The sequence below is a fragment of the Zea mays genome, chromosome 4 (assembly GCF_902167145.1).
Source record: "Zea mays cultivar B73 chromosome 4, Zm-B73-REFERENCE-NAM-5.0, whole genome shotgun sequence".
NCBI lineage: Eukaryota > Viridiplantae > Streptophyta > Magnoliopsida > Poales > Poaceae > Zea > Zea mays.
In genome coordinates, this window is record NC_050099.1 from 133,987,809 (window position 1) to 133,994,645 (window position 6,837).

Below are 6,837 nucleotides of genomic sequence, written 5' to 3' on the forward strand. Positions count from 1 at the left end.
CTTGAGACATCGGAATGTCACTTCAAGGTCGGAGAGGAGGTCGGAAGCCTTCCTTGTCTTGACTACGATGTCATCGACGTAGGCCTCGACTGTGCGACCGATGTGTTCGCCGAACACATGGTTCATGCACCGCTGGTACGTCGCGCCCGCATTCCTCAAACCGAACGGCATGGTGACATAGCAGTACATGCCGAACGGCGTGATGAAAGAAGTCGCGAGTTGGTCGGACTCTTTCATCCGGATTTGGTGATACCCTGAGTAGGCATCGAGGAAGGACAGGGTTTCGCACCCAGCAGTGGAATCCACGATCTGATCGATGCGAGGTAGAGGGTAGGGAACCTTCGGACATGCTTTGTTGAGACCAGTGTAGTCTACGCACATCCGCCATTTTCCCCCTTTCTTCCTCACAAGCACAGGGTTGGCAAGCCATTCGGGATGGAATACCTCTTTGATGAACCCCGCTGCCATTAGCTTGTGGATCTCCTCGCCTATCGCTCTGCGCTTCTCCTTGTCGAATCGGCGCAGAGGCTGCCTGACGAGTCGGGCTCCGGCCCGAATATCCAGCGAGTGCTCGGCGACATCCCTCGGTATGCCGGGCATGTCCGAGGGACTCCACGCAAAGACGTCGGCGTTTGCGCGGAGAAAGTCGACGAGCACTGCTTCCTATTTGGGGTCGAGCCCGGAACCGATCCGGATCTGCTTGGAGGTGTCGCCACTGGGGTCGAGAGGGACGGCCTTAACCGTCTCCGCTGGCTCAAAGTTGCCGGCATGACGCTTCACGTCTGGCACCTCTTTGGAGAGGTTCTCCAGGTCGGCGATGAGGGCCTCGGACTCGGCGAGGGCCTCGGCGTACTCCACGCACTCCACGTCGCATTCGAACGCGTGTTTGTACGTGGGGCCGACGGTGATGACCCCGTTGGGGCCCGGTATCTTGAGCTTCAGGTAGGTGTAGTTGGGGACGGCCATGAACTTCGCGTAGCATGGCCTCCCCAGTACCGCGTGGTAGGTTCCTCGGAACCCGACCACCTCGAACGTCAAGGTCTCCCTTCGGAAGTTGGAGGGCGTTCCGAAGCAGACGGGAAGGTCGAGTCGTCTGAGGGGCTGGACGCGCTTCCCAGGGATGATCCCGTGGAAGGGCGCAGCGCCTGCTCGGACGGAGGACAGATCGACGCGCAGGAGCTTGAGGGTCTCGGCGTAGATGATGTTGAGGCAGCTGCCCCCATCCATCAGGACCTTGGTGAGCCTGACGTTGCCGACGATGGGGTCGACGACGAGCGGGTATTTCCCTGGGCTCGGCACGTGGTCGGGGTGGTCAGCCTGGTCGAAGGTGATGGGCTTGTCGGACCAGTCTAGGTAGACTGGCGCCGCCACCTTCACCGAGCAGACCTCCCGACGCTCTTGCTTGCGATGCCGAGCCGAGGCATTCGCCGCATGCCCACCGTAGATCATGAAGCAGTCGCGGACCTCGGGGTATTCTCATGCTTGGTGATCTTCTTTCTTGTCGTCGTCGTGGGCCCTGCCACCCTCTGCGGGTGGCCCGGCCCTGTGGAAGTGGCGCCGAAGCATGACGCACTCCTCGAGAGTGTGCTTGATGGGCCCCTGATGGTAGGGGCATGACTCCTTGAGCATCTTGTCGAAGAGGTTAGCACCTCCGGGGGGGGGCTTCCGAGGGTTCTTGTACTCGGCGGCGGCGACAAGGTCCGCGTTGGCGGCGTCGCGTTTCGATTGCGACTTCTTCTTGCCCTTCTTCTTGGCGCCGCGCGGAGTAGACGCCTCGGGAGCCTCTTCCGATGGGCGGCCCTGGGGCTGCTTGTCCTTTCGGAAGATAGCCTCGACCGCCTCCTGGCCAGAGGCGAACTTGGTGGCGATGTCCATCAGCTCGCTCGCCCTGGTGGGGGTCTTGCGACCCAACTTGCTCACCAGGTCACGACAGGTGGTGCCGGCAAGGAACGCGCCGATGACATCCGAGTCGGTGATGTTGGGCAGCTCGGTGCGCTGCTTCGAGAATCGCCAGATGTAGTCCCGGAGCGACTCTCCCGGCTGTTGCCGGCAGCTCCGAAGGTCCCAGGAATTCCCGGGGCGCACGTACGTGCCCTGGAAATTGCCGGCGAAGGCTTGGACCAAGTCGTCCCAGTTGGAGATCTGCCCCGGAGGCAGGTGCTCCAACCAGGCGCGAGCAGTGTCGGAGAGGAACAGGGGGAGGTTACGGATGATGAGGTTGTCGTCGTCCGTTCCACCCAGTTGGCAGGCCAGGCGGTAGTCCGCGAGCCACAGTTCCGGTCTCGTTTCCCCCGAGTACTTCGTGATAGTAGTCGGGGGTCGGAACCGGGTCGGGAACGGCGCCCGTCGGATGGCCCGACTGAAGGCCTGCGGACCGGGTGGTTCGGGCGAGGGACTCCGATCCTCCCCGCTGTCGTAGCGCCCCCCACGCCTGGGGTGGTAGCCTCGGCGCACCCTTTCGTCGAGGTGGGCCCGACGGTCGCGACGGTGGTGCTCGTTGCCGAGGTGGCCCGGGGCCGCAGGCGCGGTGTTGCGCGTGCGCCCGGTGTAGACCGAGGCTTCCCGCATGAATCAGGAAGTCGCGGCATGAGGTTCCGAGGGGTATCCCTGCCTTCGGGAGGCAGTGCTCTCGGCCCGTCGGGCCGCAGCGCCTTCCAGGAGATTCTTGAGCTCTCCCTGGATTCGCCGACCCTCGGTGGTTGATGGCTCCGGCATCGCGCGGAGGAGCATCGCTGCGGCTGCCAGGTTCTGACCGACCCCGCTGGATGCGGGCGGCGGCCTGACCCTGACGTCGTTGGCGATGCGGTGCTGGAAACCTTGGGGCAGGTGACGCATTTCTCCGGCCGGGGGTTGGCCCGCCCATACCTGCCCGACGTCCCGACGGATCGGCTCAAGCGCTCCTGCTCCCTCGTCAAGCCTGGCCTGCGCCCCGCAGACTTGCTCGAGCTGTGGGTCGTGACCCCCTGCCGGAACGGGGACCACAGCTAGCTCCCGCGGGATGTCGGCGCGAGGCACCGGCCTAGAAAGATCACCGTCCTCCGGCATGCCAAGATGGTTGCCTTCGGAGGGATCCCCCAGCTCGACGTGGAAACATTCGTGGCTTGGGCCGCAGTCCTCGTCGTCAAGGCTGCGGCTACCGTCGGAATAGTCGGAGAGGCAGTAGTCACATGCGGTCATGAAGTCCCGCATGGCACTGGGGTTGCCAAATCCGGAGAAATCCCAACAGATGCTGGGATCGTCATCTTCCTCGGACCCAGAGGGCCCGTAAGTCGAGACGTCCGTCAATCGGTCCCAAGGCGACCGCATACGAAACCCCAGTGGGGTTGCACTCGCCTCAATGAGAGCGCCCGCCAAAGCGAGGTCGCTTGGCGGGTTGAGGCCGAGTCGAAAAGACGTAGGATGGGAGTTAGTCAGTACCTTTTGGTCGACGAGGAGCGACGTAGTCACATCGGGGACTGGTTGCACCGTCGTCTCAGGTACGAGGGCGACGTCCTGCAGGCTTTCCGCGAGCGTGCTGGCGTCGTCTTCTTGCTCGGGATCAGCGTGTCGCGGGGGGACGGCGCTTGCCTTCGTCTCGAACGCGAGGTCGACGCCCAGCGTGCCTTCCGTTGGGGCGTCGGGGGCGTCGATTCGCTCGACGGCAGACGAAGCGCGGCCTCCCGCTTGGCCTTGGTTGCCCCGCCTCCTCCTCCGTTGGCGGGGGAGAGGACGGGGCGAGCTCGAATGTTGTTCTTCCACCGCGCGGGGAAGATGTCGTCGGTTCCGCCGCCGGCGGGCGAGTTGTCGGCCGCCATTGTCGTTGTCGCGCGGCGGTGGAAGGAGTATCATGTCGTAGCTGCCGTCGAAGGACATGAACTCAAGACTCCCGAAACGGAGCACCGTCCCGGGCCGGAGAGGTTGCTGGAGACTGCCCATCTGGAGCTTGACGGGAAGCTGTTCGTCAGCACGCAGCAGGCCCCTATCTGGCGCGCCAACTGTCGGTGTTTCGAGACCGGGGGGTCCCTAAGCCGACGAGTGAGTGTGCCGTGTGCCCCAGCCCAGATGGGTCGAGCGCGTGGGCGAGCGCGAAGGGGGGAGTGGCGAGGTGGCCGGAGACGGGCGTGAGAGAGGTGGAAATCCCGCGGCCTTCGTGTTCGTCCCGCGCCCAGGTCGGGTGCGCTTGTAGTAGGGGGGTTACAAGCGTCCACGCGGGTGAGGGAAGCGAGCGGCCCCAAGAGAGCGCCTGTCCCGTCCTCGGTCCCGCGCGACCAACCTTCTCTAAGAAGGCCCTGGTCCTTCCTTTTATAGTCGTAAGGAGAGGATCCAGGTGTACAATAGGGGGTGTAGCAGAGTGCTACGTGTCTAGCGGAGGGAGAGCTAGCGCCCTAAGTACATGCCAATGTGGCAGCCGGAGAGATCTTGGCACCCTGCTGGCGTGATGTCGTGGCTATCGGAGGAGCAACGGAGCTTGGCGGAGGGACAGCTGTTGGAGCGGTCGAGTCTTTGCTGACGTCCCCCTGCTTCCGTAAGAGAGCTGAGAGCCGCCGTCGTCACAGAGCTGGTGGGGCGCCATCATTGCCCATCTGGCGGTGCTAGCCAGATGGGACACCAGTCTTGTTCTCTGTGACCCGAGTCGGCTCGGGGTAGGATGATGATGGCGCTTCCCGTTGACGTGGCGAGCCTGTGCCCTAGGTCGGGCGACGTGGGGGCTCCTCCGAAGCCGAGGTCGAGTCTGTCTTCCGTGGCCGAGGCCGAGCCCGAGCCCCTGGGTCGGGCGAGGCAGAGATCGTTCGGTGGAGGCCAGAGCGGAGTCCGAGCCCTGGGGTCGGGCGAGGCGGAGTTCGTCGTCTTCTGTGGCTGAGCCCGAGTCCGAGCCCTGGGTCGGGCGGAGCGGAGTTCGCCGTCTTCCGGGGCTTAGCCCGAGTCCGAGCCCTGGGTCGGGCGGAGCGGAGTTCGCCGTCTTCCGGGGCTTAGCCCGAGTCCGAGCCCTGGGGTCGGGCGGAGCGGAGTTCGCCGTCTTCCGGGTCTTAGCCCGAGTCCGAGCCCTGGGTCGGGCGGAGCGGAGTTCGCCGTCTTCCGGGGCTTAGCCCGAGTCCGAGCCCTGGGTCGGGCGGAGCGGAGTTCCCTATGGCGCCTTTGGCAAGGCCTGACTGCCTGTCAGACTCACTCTGTCGAGTGGCACTGCAGTCGGAGTGGCGCAGGCGGCGCTGTCCTTCTGTCAGACCGGTCAGTGGAGCGGCGGAGTGACGGCGGTCACTTCGGCTCTGCCGGGGGGCGCGCGTCAGGATAGAGGTGTCAGACCGCCTTTGCGTTAAATGCTCCTGCAACTCGGTCAGTCGGTGCGGCGATTTAGTCAGGGTTGCTTCTTAGCGAAGCCAAGGCCTCGGGCGAGCCGGAGATGTGTCCGCCGTTAATGGGGGGCCTCGGGCGAGACGGAAGTCCCTCGAGGTCGGCTGCCCTTGTCCGTGGCTAGGCTCGGGCGAAGCGTGATCAAGTCACTCGTATGGACCGATTCCTGACTTAATCGCACCCATCAGGCCTTTGCAGCTTTATGCTGATGGGGGTTACCAGCTGAGAATTAGGCGTCTTGAGGGTACCCCTAATTATGGTCCCCGACACATTGATACAACAACCATAGTTGACTGGGAGACGACGACCTATACCACTCACGAACTCGCCATAGTATCTTTCGTGCGCCTCCTCCTGTGGTACCTGTTCTTGACCTAGGGGATGTGAGTACAGGAAGGATGAGCTCACATACGTTCATCGCTAAACAAGTTGTGGAAAATAATATGCATGAACTCACCAAAGGTGGGAGCTCATGTGAAGTGTAAGGCTTACCAAAGGAGATGGTTAAAGCTGAGCATTGCTGTTAAAGTTGGTCAAAATTTTATTAGCAGTTACTAAGTATAAGTAGATACCAACCCAATTAAATAAGAGATCACAATTGATAGTAACACCCACAATGCAATGCATATGACAGATTAAGTTTAGTTCCATAAGTTAATCATGCGAGAGTCCTGAGGTGCTCATGACCGCGAGCACGGCTAATATACCACTTTTACACTCTGCAGAGGTTGCGTCCTTTACCCACAAGTTGTGTATCCCGACTAGCCAGGATTAGCTAAACCCTTAGACACTTCCGAGGTGAATGGCTAGGGATCCACTACGAGGCCTTTACAAAGTTTCACTAGCTTCAGAAAACCCGCTACAGTTCTAGGGAGCGCAATATAGGAATCCCCCATTCGAAAAGCCATCGCAGCATGATCGACCCAAGAACCTCCCTATACCGACAACTCCCCTACTGCCCTTGCCCCTTTCGGGTAAGGTAGTCCTCTACTAGCTTCCCTAATTAGTCAGCCAAGGGCATCCCATTCCACCCTTGTGGTAGCACAAATATCTCAAGTTAAGCTCCATGTTCCAATTAACACAATGATCTTGTCATGAACAATAATTAAACAACAGTATAACTGGAACATGATCATAATGTAATATTAATCCCAAAACCAGGTAGAGCAATAACAAAACTACCCAAAAGTTCAGTGGTAAACAAGGTGTGGAATAAACAAGTCTAGGGAAACCTATTAGGTCCTATCAAGTTAACCTGAGCATGTCATAGTGATTAACATAAACATTATTGGGTAAGGAAAAGTGATCAAGGGCACAATTTGGCTGAGACTCAAGATTCCCAGGTACCAGCTTGGTCTTCAATATTCTCGTAACCTCGCTGCTGCATGCCAGATCTGGATGCATTTTTATTTATCACTTCTGCTATATACTCAAGAACCTTTTCTCGAGTATCCAAATTTTTTAGGAGGATTAAAAGGACATCTTTAAGGCCATCATACAATCCATTCA